This window comes from Bos taurus, chromosome 5 (assembly GCF_002263795.3).
Source record: "Bos taurus isolate L1 Dominette 01449 registration number 42190680 breed Hereford chromosome 5, ARS-UCD2.0, whole genome shotgun sequence".
In the NCBI taxonomy this organism is placed as follows: domain Eukaryota; kingdom Metazoa; phylum Chordata; class Mammalia; order Artiodactyla; family Bovidae; genus Bos; species Bos taurus.
The window spans coordinates 79,217,833-79,229,981 of NC_037332.1; the positions used below are offsets into that span (position 1 = coordinate 79,217,833).

Genomic DNA, 12,149 nt, shown 5'->3' on the forward strand with positions numbered 1-12,149 from the left:
TAATGTAAAAATCCCGTCCACTTATGAAGTTAAGATATTTCCTGCCATAGCTAGCTTTCTTTTTACATCAGAGAGTGAATGAATTGATTCAGAGGAGGGACCCAGGAGGCAGGTTTTAGGGCTAGAGTTAGAGCTGATTTTCATCTTCATCACACATGCTGCATGAACCTGAGCAGGTCATTTCTGCTTACTTATGTCTCCATTTGTTCATCCATCACATGCATATATGATAGTACCAGCTGCAAAAGATTGCTGTGGTGGTTAAATAAGCATGGAGGTATTGACAACAGTGCCTGAACACAGAAAACACTCAATGGCTCAGCTATTAAAAGGAACCAGACTTTGTGCCATTTGCAGAGACATGGATGGACCTAGAGACTGTCATACATAGTGAAGTAAGTCAGAAAGAGAAAAATGAATATCAGCTATTAACTCATATATGTGGCATTTAGAAAAATGGTACAGATGAACCTATCTGCAAAGCAGAAATAGAGACACAGCCATAGAGAACAAACATATGACACTAAGGTGGGGAAAGGGGCATGGAATGAATTGGAAGATTGGGATTGACATATATATACTACTGTGTATAAAATGGGTTTTCCACATGGTGCAGTGTAAAGAATCTGCCTGCCAATGCAGCAGACATAGGTTCAATCCCTGGGTCAGAAGGATCCCCTAGAGAAGGAAGTAGCAACCCACACCAGTATTCTAGCCTGGAAAATCCCAAGGACAGTGGAGCCTGGGAGGCTGTAGTCTATGGGGTTACAAAGAATCAGACACCAGTGAGTAACCAAGTTAGAGCTAGAGAGCTGCTGCTGCTGCTAAGTTGCTTCAGTCGTGTCTGACTCTCCATGACCCCATAGACGGCAGCCTACCAGGCTCCTCTGTCCCTGGGATTCTCCAGGCAAGAACACTGGAGTAGGTGAGCTAGAGAGAGACGTATAATATCTAACAAGATTCTACACTACAGCACAGGAAACTCTATTCAATGCTCTGTGGTAACCGAAATGGCAAAGAAATACAAAAGAGAGGGGATGTACTATACATATAACTGATTCACTTTGCAGTACAGCAGAAACTAACACAATAGTGTAAAGCAAATATACTCCAATTTTTTTTTTCAAAAAAAGATGATTATATTAGTGTGATGGATAGTTTCATGTGTCAGCTTGACTAGGCTGTGGTACCCAGTTATACAAGTAAACACTAGTCTAGTGTTGCTGTGAAAGTTTTGTTGTTGTGCTTAACATCTACAGTCATTTGACTTTTGGTAAATATTAGCCTCAATAAACCGGGAGAACCTCATCTGATCAGTCAAATGATGATAAGAGCAAAACAGGTTTCCTTGAATGGAGAAGTTTTGCTTCTGGGCTGCATTGCAAGCACTTGCCCAGGGGTTTCTGGTTGGCTAGTTTAGGTCCTATAGATTTTGGACTTCCCAGAAAGATCCCACAATCACATAAACCAATCATATTCCTTGAAGAGGAGCCAATTCTTGTTATTTACAGTAGTTATCTTCCACAAAGTTGCCAAGAACACTTCACAACTAGTGAATATGGAACCATTGCTCCTATGGGGAGATACATAGACTCCTCTAGCCTCTGGTCACTCTATTTTTGCCAACCAGTCATTACATAATCTTGTTTTCTTGTGTGTTTCTGTTTAAAGACACTTTATTTAATATATATTTATTACAAATAATTAGTTTCATGATCTTTGAGTTATTTAAAGCCAGGGAATTTGGAAGCCACTTTCATTAAATAGGTTTACTTGAAACTGTCCTTGCAAAAAGTGGCAGCTGTGCAGCACAGGAGCGGTCGGGAGGAGCTACCCCATGTCCAAGGTTAGGAGCAGTAGCTGCATTTTGCTGGAGCAGCCGTGAAGAGATACCCCATGTCCAAGGTAAGAGAAACCCAAGTAAGACAGTAGGAGCTGAGAGAGGGCTTCAGAGGGGAGACAGACTGAAACCACAATCACAGACAACTAGCCAATCTGATCACATGGAGCACAGCTTTGTCTAATTCAGTGAAACTAAGCCATGCTGTGTGGGGCCACCCAAGATGGATGGGTCATGGTGGAGAGTTCTGACAAAATATGGTCCACTGGAGAAGGGAATGGCAAACCACTTCAGTATTCTTGCCTTGAGAACCCCATGAACAGTAGGAAAAGGCAAAAAGATAGGACACTGAAAGATGAACACCCCAGGTCAGTAGGTCCCCAATATGCTACTGGAGATCAGTGGAGAAATAACTCCAGAAAGAATGAAGGGATGGAGCCAAAGCAAAAACAACACCCCGTTGTGGATGAGACTGGTGATAGGAGCAAGGTCCAATACTGTAAAGAGCAATATTGCATAGGAACCTGGAATGTTAGGTACATGAATCAAGGCAAACTGGAAGTGGTCAAGCAGGATATGCCAAGAGTGAACGTCAACATTCTAGGAATCAGTGAACTAAAATGGACTGGAATGGGTAAATTTAACTCAGATGACCATTATATCTACTACCACGGGCAGGAATCCCTTAGGAGAAATGGAGTAGCCATCATGGTCAACAAAAGAGTCCGAAATGCAGTACTTGGATGCAATCTCAAAAATGAGAGAATGATCTCTGTTCATTTCCAAGGCAAACCATTCAATATCACAGTAATACAAGTCTATGCTCCGACCAGTAACGCTGAAGAAGCTGAAGTTGAATGGTTCTATGAAGACCTACAAGACCTTTTAGAACTAACACCCAAAAGAGATGTCCTTTTCATTATAGGGGACTGGAATGCAAAAGTAGGAAGTCAAGAAACACCTGGAGTAACAGGCAAATTTGGCCTTGGAATACGGAATGAAGCAGGGCAAAGACTAATAGAGTTTTGCCAAGAGAACACACTGGTTATAGCAAACACCCTCTTCCAACAACACAAGAGAAGATCCTGGACATCACCAGATGGTCAACACTGAAATCAGATTGATTATATTCTTTGCAGCCAAAGATGGAGAAGCTCTATACAGTCAACAAAAACAAGACTGGGAGCTGACTGTGGCTCAGATCGTGAACTCCTTATTGCCAAATTCAGACTTAAATTAAAGAAGGTAGGGGAAACCACTAGACCATTCAGGTATGACCTAAATCAGATCCCCTATGATTATATAGTGGAAGTGAGAAATAGATTTAAGGGACTACATCTGATAGACAGAGCGCCTGATGACCTTCCCCAACAAAAAGAAATGCAAAAAGGCAAAAAGGAGGCCTTACAATAGCTGTGAAAAGAAGAGAAGCAAAAAGCAAAGGAGAAAAGGAAAGATACAAGCATCTGAATGCAGAGTTCCAAAGAATAGCAAGGAGAGAAAACAAAGCCTTACTCACCAATCAATGCAAAGAAATAGAGGAAAACAATAGAATGGGAAAGACTAGAGATCTCTTCAAGAAAATTAGAGATACCAAGGGAACATTTCATGCAAAGATGGGCTCAATAAAGGACAGAAATTGTATGGAACTAACAGAAGAAGAAGATGTTAAGAAGAGGTGGCAAGAATACACAGAAGAACTGTACAAAAAAGATCTTCACGACCAAGATAATGATGATCACTCACTTAGAGCCAGACATCCTGGAATGTGAAGTCACCTGAGCCTTAGAAAATATCACTACAAACAAAGCTAGTGGAGGTGATGGAATTCCAGTTGAGCTACTTCAAATCCTGAAAGATGATGCTGTGAAAGTGCTGCACTCAATTTGTCAGCAAATATGGAAAACTCATCAGTGGTCACAGTAGCCTTTTCCACTGACTTGGAAATAGTTTTCATTCCAATCCCAAAGAAAGGCAATGTCAAAGAGTGTGCAAACTACCGCACAATTGCACTCACCTCATACGCTAGTGTTCTTGCCTGGAGAATCCCAGGAATGGTGGAGCCTGGTAGACTGCTGTCTATGGGGTCGCACAGAGTCGGACACAACTGAAGTGACTTAGCGGTGGTGGCACACACTAGTAAAGCAATGCTCAAAATTCTTGAAGCCAGACTTCAGCAATAGGTGAACCGTGAACTTCCAGATGTTCAAGCTGGATTTAGAAAAGGCAGAGGAACCAGAGATCAAATTGCCAACATCTGCTGGATCATTGGAAAACAAAGAGAGCTCCAGAAAAACATCTATTTCTACTTTATTGACTATGCCAAAGCCTTTGACTGTGTGGATCACAATAAACTGTGGAAAATTCTTTAAGAGATGGGAATACCAGACCACCTGACCTGCCTCTTGAGAAACCTGTTTGCAGGTCAGGAAGCCACAGTCAGAACTGGACATGGAACAACAGACTGGTTCCAAATAGGAAAAGGAGTACATCAAGGCTGTATATTGTCACTCCGCTTATTTAACTTACATGTAGAGTACATCATGAGAAATGCTGGGCTGGAAGAAGCACAAGCTGGAATCAAGATTGCTGGGAGAAATATCAATAACATCAGATATGCAGATGACACCACCCTTATGGCAGAAAGTGAGGAAGAACTAAAGAGCCTCTTGAAAGTGAAAGAGGATAGTGGGAAAAGTGGGCTTAAAGCTCAACATTCAGAAAACTAAGATCATGGCATCTAGTCCCATCACTTCATGGCAAATAGATGGAAAAACAACGGAAACAGTGTGAGACCTTATTTTCATGGGCTCCAAAATCACTGCAAATGGTGATTGCAGCCATGAAATTAAAAGACGCTTACTCCTTGGAAGGAAAGTTATGACCAACCTAGACATTATATTAAAAAGCAGAGACATTGCTTTGTTAGCAAAGGTCCTTCTAGTCAAGGCTATGGTTTTTTCAGTAGTCATGTATGGATGTGAGAGTTGGACTATAAAGAAAGCTGAGCATCAAAGAATTGATGCTTTTGAACTGTGGTGTTGGAGAAGACTCTTGAGAGTCCCTTGGACTGCAAGGAGATCCAACCAGTCCATCCTAAAGGAGATCAGTCCTGGGTGTTCATTGGAAGGACTGATGTTGAAGCTGAAAATCCAATACTTTGGCCACCTGATGCAAAGAGCTGACTCATTGGGAAAGACCCTATTGTTGGGAAAGATTGAGGGCGGGAAGAGAAGGGAACGACAGATGATAAGATGGTTGGATGGCATCACCGACTCAATGAACCTGCGTTTGGGTGAACTCCAGGAGTTGGTGATGGACAGGGAGGCCTGGCGTGCTGCAGTTTATGGGGTCACAAAGAGTCGGATGCGACTGAGAGACTGAACTGAACTGAACTGTCCTTGCAAAAGAAGCCAGCCTCATCAATGCTGAAAATCTGCTGTTTCACATAACCCTTTTCTTGTCAACCATTTAGCAGGTATTTTTAAAATTCTTCTTATAGCTTCTTGATCTGCAGAACTTACCTCATCTTCAACATTTTTTTTTAATACTGTATCATCTTTTGAAATGCGTCAGCAAGGTAGCACTAGCCCAGAAATGTTTTTCTAGTCATGGGTAACATGGCTTTAAATTTCTTTGGCTCTCAACCTCACGTCATTGCTGTCCACTATGCTCTTTTAATGGGTCATTAGCTCATGAATGCATTATCTTAGCCACTTTATCATCATTTCCATAGCTTCATCACACACTCTAGTTTTATCTTAACACTTTGAAGAGTGGTTTCATGTGCAAAGCAGTGAATTTCTTTTTCCTATTTATGGATGTATCCTATTGCAGACTTATAAACATTGATCTCACAGCCAATAGCACTATGACTCATGGCCAAGGGAAGCTTGTCCAGAACACAGATTTTTCTCCATAAGGCAGATCACAGTCTTCCTGTGCTTAAGAACACTGTGCAGCCCTTCAGCACTATACTTAAAGGCCACTTTAAACAGTGAAATCACCAAAAAAACGAACAAAAGTATGAAAAATATGGTACATTAGACTTTAGACTGTGCTCCCCATCCCCCCCCCACCAAAAAACCCTTTTGTTCACAGTATGAGAATTTAAGCAAGAATTCAGGGCATCTAACCTCTACCCTCAGTTGGGAACATACATGAAAGGCAATTTTTTGTCACGCTGTGAATGTCCAAAAGTGATCACAAAAGCATTGCAAATATTGACTTGGGGGTTGCAAAAAATTTTAGCAAGTAGGTGAATTCACAAATATGGTATCCAGAAATAACGAGGATCAACTATAGATATATATATAAATGTGGATATAAATATAGCTTTGTATCTCTGATAGAACTCTAATAACTGTTACAGCTGGTATCATTAATTATTCTGGAAATGTCTAAAATCTATGGGGTATTTGTTACTGAATTCAGAATTGTATCTGATTAGCAGGTGTTGAACAAACATCAACAAATATTTGTGTAGTTAAACTCACAGAATTAGCTATGTTTCATAAAACATCCTGACATAAAATTTAATGGAATGGAGGCAAGTTAACCAACACATAATTTCAGTGTCCTGCTCACTCAGGTGGGTCTCAGGCCAGCATGAAGAGGAGAAGGTACCCACCGATCCAGACTGAGTGTCAACTATGCAGCATGTATTTCCTCAGGTGATAAGAGAGGAAAAAAGAAAAAAAAAAGTCTAAAAGGTAAACAATATCATAGGACATTTCTTTTTTTCTTTTCTTTTTTTTTTACTTTACAATATTGTATTGGTTTTGCCATACATCAACATGAATCCACCACGGGTGTACACATGTTCCCAATCCTGAGCCCCCCTTCCCCCTCCCTCCCCATACCATCCCTCTGGGTCTTCCCAGTGCACCAGCCCCAGCTTCCTGTATCCTGCATCAAACCTGGACTGGCGATTTATTTCTTATATAATATTATACATGTTTTAATGCCTTTCTCCCAAGTCATCTCCCCACTCCCTCTCCCACAGAGTCCAAAAGACTGTTCTATATATCTGTGTCTCTTTTGCTGTCTTGCATACAGGGTTATCGTTACCATCTTTCTAAATTCCATATATGTGCATTAGTATGCTGTATTGGTATTTTTCTTTCTGGCTTACTTCACTCTGTATAATAGGCTCCAGTTTCATCCACCTCATTAGAACTGATTCAAATGTATTCTTTTTAAAGGCTGAGTAATACTCCATTGTGTATATGTACCACAGCTTTCTTATCCATTCATCTGCTGATGGACATCTAGGTTGCTTCCATGTCCTGGCTATTATAAACAGTGCTGTGATGAACATTGGGGTACACGTGTCTCCTTCAATTCTGGTTTCCTCGGTGTGTATGCCCAGCAGTGGGATTGCTGGGTCATAAGGCAGTTCTATTTCCAGTTTTTAAAGGAATCTCCATAGTGTTATCCATAGTGGCTGTACTAGTTTGCATTCCCACCAGCAGTGTAAGAGGGTTCCCTTTTCTCCACATCCTCTCTAGCATTTCCATGGGGATGGTCTTGATCCCTGTCTCCTATACAATGTCACGAACCTCATTCCATAGTTCACCAGGCACTCTATCTATCAGATCTAGGCCCTTAAATCTATTTCTCACTTCCACTGTAGAATCATAAGGGATTTGATTTAGGTCATACCTGAATGGTCTAGGGGTTTTCCCTACTTTCTTCAACTTCAGTCTGAATTTGGTAATAAGGAGTCCATGATCTAAGCCACAGTCAGCTCCTGGTCTTGTTTTTGTTGACTGTATAGAACTTCTCCATCTTTGGCTGCAAAGAATATATTCAATCTGATTTTGGTGTTGACCATCTGGTAATGTCCATATGTAGAGTCTTCTCTTGTGTTGTTGGAAGAGGGTGTTTGCTATGACTAGTGCATTTTCTTGGCAAAACTCTATTAGTCTTGCCCTGCTTCATTCCATATTCCAAGGCCAAATTTGCCTGTTACTCCAGGTGTTTCTTGACTTCCTACTTTTGTATTCCAGTCCCCTATAATGAAAAGGACATCTTTTTGGGGTGTTAGTTCTAAAAGGTCTTGTAGGTCTTCATAGAACCATCAACTTCCCCTTCTTCAGCGTTACTGGTTGGGGCATAGACTTGTATTACTGTGATATTGAATGGTTTGCCTTGGAAACGAACAGAGATCATTCTGTCGTTTTTGAGATTGCATCGAAGTACTGCATTTTGGACTCTTCTGTTGACAATGATGGCTACTCCATTTCTTCTGAGGCAGAGGTGGCTCAGAGGTTAAAGCATCTGCCTGCAATGCGGAAGACCTGGGTTCAATCCCTGGATTGGGAAGATTCCCTGGAGAAGGAAATGGCAACCCACTTCAGTAATTCTTGCCTTGAAAATCTCATGGATAGAGGAGCTTGATGCAGGCTACTATCCATGGGGTCGCAAAGAGTCGGGCATGACTGAGCGACTTCACTTCACTTCACTTCCATTTCTTCTGAGGGATTCCTGCCCGTGGTAGTAGATATAAAGGTCATCTGAGTTAAATTCACCCATTCCAGTCCATTTTAGTTCGCTGATTTCTAGAATGTCGACATTCACTCTTGCCATCTCTTGTTTGACCACTTCCAATTTGCCTTGATTCATGGACCTGACATTCCAGGTTCCTATGCAATATTGCTCTTTACAGCATCGGACCTTGCTTCTATCACCAGTCACATCCACAGCTGGGTATTCTTTTTGCTTTGGCTCCATCCCTCTTTCTTTCTGGAGTTATTTCTCCACTCTTCTCCAGTAGCATATTGGGCACCTACTGAGCTGGGGAGTTTCTCTTTCAGTATCCTATCATTTTGCCTTTTCATACTGTTCATGGGGTTCTCAAGGCAAGAATACTGAAGTGGTTTGCCATTCCCTTCTCCAGTGGACCACATTCTGACAGATGTCTCCACCATGACCTGCCCGTCTTGGGTGGCCTCACAGGCATGGCTTAGTTTCATTGAGTTAGACAAGGCTGTGGTCCTAGTGTGATTAGATTGACTAGTTTTCTGTGAGTATGGTTTCAGTGTGTTTGCCCTCTGGTGCCCTCTTTCAACACCTACCATCTTACTTGGGTTTCTCTTACCCTGGCCATGGGGTATCTCTTCACAACTGCTCGAGCAAAGCACAGCCGTTGCTCCTTACCTTGGACGAGGGTTATGTCCTCACTGCTGCCCTCCTGACCTTCAACATGTGATAGCTCCTCTAGGCCCTCCTGTGCCTGCGCAGCTGCCATTCCTAAAAGAAATGCAAAAAAGCAAAATGGCTGTCTGGGGAGGCCTTACAAATAGCTGTGAAAAGAAGAGAAGCGAAAAGCAAAGGAGAAAAGGAAAGATATACGCATCTGAATGCAGAGTTCCAAAGAATAGCAAGGAGAGATAACAAAGCCTTCCTCACCAATCAATGCAAAGAAATAGAGGAAAACAACAGAATGGGAAAGACTAGAAATCTCTTCAAGAAAATTAGAGATACCAAGGGAACATTTCATGTGAAGATGAGCTCGATAAAGGACAGAAATCGTATGGACTTAACAGAAGCAGAAGATGTTAAGAAGAGGTGGCAAAAATACACAGAAGAACTGTACATAAAAGATCTTCATGACCCAGATAATCACGATGGTGTGATCACTGACTTAGAGCCAGACATCCTGGAATGTGAAGTCAAGTGGGCCTTAGAAAACATCACTATGAACAAAGCTAGTGGAGGTGATGGAATTCCAATTGAGCGATTTCAAATCCTGAAAGATGATGCTGTGAAAGTGCTGCACTCAATATGCTAGCAAATTTGGAAAACTCAGCAGTGGCCACAGGACTGGAAAAGCTCAGTTTTCAATTCCAATCCCAAAGAAAGTCAATGCCAAAGAATGTCAAACTACCACACAATTGCACTCATCTCACACGCTAGTAAAGTAATGCTCAAAAGTCTCCAAGCCAGGCTTCAGCAATACATGAACCATGAACTTCCAGATGTTCAAGCTGGTTTTAGAAAAGGCAGAGGAACCAGAGATTAAATTGCCAACATCTGCTGGATCATGGAAAAAGCAAGAGAGTTCCAGAAAAACATCTATTTCTGCTTTCTTGACTATGCCAAAGCCTTTGACTGTGTGGTTCACAATAAACGTGGAAAATTCTTCAAGAGATGGGAATACCAGACCACCTGACCTGCCTCTTGAGAAATCTGTATGCAGGTCAGGAGGCAACAGTTAGAACTGGACATGGAACAACAGACTGGTTCCATATAGGAAAAGGAGTACGTCAAGGCTGTATATTGTCACCCTGTTTATTTAACTTCTATGCAGAGTACATCGTGAGAAATGCTGGACTGGAAGAAACACAAGCTGGAATCAGGATTGCCGGGAGAAATATCAATAACATCAGATATGCAGATGACACCACCTTTATGGCAGAAAGTGAAGAGGAACTCAAAAGCCTCTTGATGAAAGTGAAAGTGGAGAGCGAAAAAGTTGGCTTAAAGCTCAACATTCAGAAAACAAAGATCATGGTATCTGGTCCCATCACTTCATGGGAAATAGATGGGGAAACAGTGGAAACAGTGTCAGACTTTATTTTGGGGGGCTCCAAAATCACTGCAGATGGTGACTGCAGCCATGAAATTAAAAGACGCTTACTCCTTGGAAGGAAAGTTATGTCCAACCTAGATAGCATATTCAAAAGCAGAGACATTACTTTGCCAACAAAGGTCTGTCTAGTCAAGGCTATGGTTTTTCCTGTGGTCATGTATGGATGTGAGAGTTGGACTGTGAAGAAGGCTGAGCACCAAAGAATTGATGCTTTTGAACTGTGGTGTTGGAGAAGACACTTGAGAGTCCCTTGGACTGCAAGGAGATCCAACCAGTCCATTCTGAAGGAGATCAGCTCTGGAATTTCTTTGGAAGGAATGATGCTAAAGCTGAAACTCCAGTACTTTGGCCACCTCATGAGAAGAGTTGTCTCATTGGAAAAGACTCTGATGCTGGGAGGGATTGGGGGCAGGAGGAGAAGGGGACGACAGAGGATGAGATGGCTGGATGGCATCACTGACTCGATGGATGTGAGTCTGAATGAACTCCGGGAGTTGGTGATGGATAGGGAGGCCTGGCTTGCTGTGATTCGTGGGGTCGCAAAGAGTCGGACATGACTGAGCGACTGAACTGAACTGAACTCCAGCATTTATTGCTTGTAGACTTTTGGATCAAGCTACATGTCCTGCATTGCAGATGGCCTTTTTTTTTTTTTTTTTTTTAACTGCTGAGCCACTAGGGAAGCCCCAAAATGCCATAGCAAACAGCATAAATGAACACACATTTTTGTTAACACAAGACTCCTTAAGCCTGTAGTACCCCAAAGGCATAATTATCTATAACAGAAATTATAACATTCTTAAAATGTAGGTAAATTTCCTTAAATACCAAGAACAATAAAGAGTATTCAATTCTTACAACAGAATGCATAAAAGCAAAGAAAAATGTTATGTATTAAGAAGACAATATTTGCCTTACAGAAGAAAAGAAGATGCCTCTTTGAATTGTTTTCTCTGGACCAGAATGTGCCAAAGACTTGTCTTCCAATTAAATAGTTCATATCTATCTATCTATATAATTATTATTATTATTTCCAGGTATAATTCAATTTAAATGATTCAAAGAAGGTTACCTTAGTGAGTGACCAGTTAACAACTGTTCATTATTCCATTCAACTACTCATTTTCTGAGTCTTTAACATAAGCCAAGCACTACTCTAGGTACTGGAAATACAGTAATGAACAAAGGACTTAAGGCCTCTGCATTTATGGAGCTTACATTCTACTGAAGGGTACAAACATCAGACAAAGGAGCAAGAAATTGCCCGTGTCATTAAGTGTTATGCAGAAAATAAAATGTGTTAGAGAATGACCTGGAGCTGCTTTAGATTGTATGAGAAGGACTGGCCTCTCTGAGGAGGCCTTACTGTCCTCTCTGGACACGTAAGCCAAGACCTGAATGATGAGAAAAGAATGACACCACCAAGATCCAGGGCAAGAGCATTTCAGAGTGAAAACCAGCACAAAAGGCCATGTTTTGGGATGTGCTGGCATGTTTCAAGATCAGAAAGTAACCAAGGGTGAATGGAATGTTGTAAACAAGGGAAGACGTGATAGGAAACAGGGTCAGAGAGGTGTGCAGATGCCACGCATGGAAGGTCTTTTAGGTGAGGTGAGGAAGTGGGATGTCATTCTAAGTGAAATGGGAAGCCAAGAGAGGTGTTGAAACACATTAAGGGCTTCCCAGGTAGTGCTAATGGTAAAGAACCCGACT

General features: G+C 41.6%; 1 long non-coding RNA gene across 1 annotated transcript in view; it reads right to left on the minus strand.

Annotated features, from left to right (window-relative positions):
- Positions 1-12,149, minus strand: part of LOC132345402 (uncharacterized) — an 86,900-nt gene that overhangs the window by 57,309 nt on the left and 17,442 nt on the right. Inside the window, exon 2 of the long non-coding RNA XR_009494747.1 lies at positions 9,002-9,094. This is a non-coding gene — a long non-coding RNA (uncharacterized lncRNA). The remainder of the gene's footprint in view (positions 1-9,001; positions 9,095-12,149) is intronic.